Source organism: Coffea arabica, chromosome 3c, assembly GCF_036785885.1.
Source record: "Coffea arabica cultivar ET-39 chromosome 3c, Coffea Arabica ET-39 HiFi, whole genome shotgun sequence".
Taxonomy (NCBI): domain Eukaryota; kingdom Viridiplantae; phylum Streptophyta; class Magnoliopsida; order Gentianales; family Rubiaceae; genus Coffea; species Coffea arabica.
This window is the reverse complement of record NC_092314.1, coordinates 18,623,988-18,625,940: the sequence shown is the minus strand read 5'-3', so window position 1 is coordinate 18,625,940 and position 1,953 is coordinate 18,623,988.

Here is a 1,953-nt window from a genome sequence, read left to right as displayed (position 1 = left end):
CACCTCCACTTTTCGAAATTTTGGTCTAAAGAAAAAGTTCCTAATTGTCAAGTTTAATCCTTGGCTTCTATATGGGATTTGAGACTGCTCATTGTTATTGTCAAGGCAACAAGTAATCAAACATTTGGTATAACTTGGGTACGTTGCCTACGGTTAGGACCATCTTTACTGGTCTTAGGAATTAAATTCTAAACTAATTAGAATAACATTTCATGGTCAGCCTGGTGACAGTAAGGTAAATGAATCAAATTCTGATTCGGGTTCTCATTTTGATGTCATATAATTTAGTAAATGGTTGACTTGTGATAATCTTAAAGTGCTAATCAGTTTGGTTGCGCAGAACAATCTGACATTAGTCTGGTTATGCAACTAGAAAGCCCCACAAATTATTTGTTGGACTTGATTCATAAACAAATAAATATTGGTGGGCAATTAGGCTCTTTCCTTATGTATCGTAAAATACGATTTGATCATTCCTTGTTTTGTTCTAGATGAACTATTATTGTGTAATTTGGCATCATTGTTTCAATTATAAGGACACATGCAGTGGTTGCTTAACTTCGTTTTTGTTGGAACGTGTGCTTTATTCTGTCATTTTTTCTTTTTTTTTTTTTTTGTAGGAACCATTGGGGGCTGATCGCAAATGCATTTGAAGAAGTTGAATATCATGATTGACTTGTGAATTAAAGGTGGATGCCAGTGTATGGGGACATCATTTTTGCAAAAATCACTTGGTAACTCTGTGTATTTCTATTTCAAATGAGGGAATCATTAGGGTTTGTTGGTGGCCAGGGAGGGGTCTGAGGGTCTTATCCGCTATCAGGTTCAGAGTTCGAATCCTTTACCTAGCTATTAGGGAAGGGTGTGGAGAGAGATGGGAGGGTAAAGAAAAAAAAAAATGAGGAAATCTGATTTTGGTCTCTAATGTTTAGATTGTGTGCAAACTAGTCCCGAATATTTTGACCAAAACAAATATGATTCCAAAGATAAAATTTAGAACCATTGATGAAAATTCAATAATGGCTAAGCGTTAAAGTCAGATTGTTGTTAGTCAATAGTTTTATATTTATATTTTCAGTCGCTAATTTTTTGAGATTGAATTGATACAGCCCCTAAGGCCCTAAGTTACAGAAAGTGATATTTTGGGTTTTAGGATGAAATGGGAAAATTAAATCAAAATATTTTTCAAATGTGTGCCAGAAATTCCAATAATAAAAAACATGAAAAAGTTAATAATACTTCTTTTTTATTTTTTTCTCTTTTTCATTTCATTTATTCATGCCACTAATTAGTCCTCTTTTTTTTCATTTCGTTTGCATAGTTGATCCCAAATTTGGCATAATATATGTATGTGCTATTTTGCACTATGAATATTGTATTAAAAAAGAGTTATACATCATTCTTTCATTACAATCAAATGCTCAATTAAATATCGTTATAAATATAAGAAATATATACAATATGTAATTTATGTGTCATCCATTTTCTTTTTGTTTTGGCATTTCAATGGGTTGTCAACTAAGTTTCAAATTAAACATTCACTTACAAAATTATTTGAATTATTCAATAAAATTATCATTGTACAGAACATTAAAATTAAACCTATAAATCTTTACTATTGGAACATTAGATTTGAAATTTTGAATAAGAAGGGAAGACAACAAAATCCAAAAGGAAGTTTTTTCAAATATTCTTAAAAGCACTTTATATTGGTACTTACTTGCACTAATTGTAATCACTAATTACAACTCCCAGCTATAGCCATTTAAAGCTTACCTCGATAAGTCATGCAAAAATTTATCTAATTGGAGCTACGATCAAGTCATATCATGAAACTAGAATTTTCAACTTCTTCCACTAATTTATGTTTTATGTATTATATATGTTTTGTTGTTCAATTGTGACTAATTTAATAAAGAGAAGTTCTTCAGCTAAATAACACTTTTGTGCCAA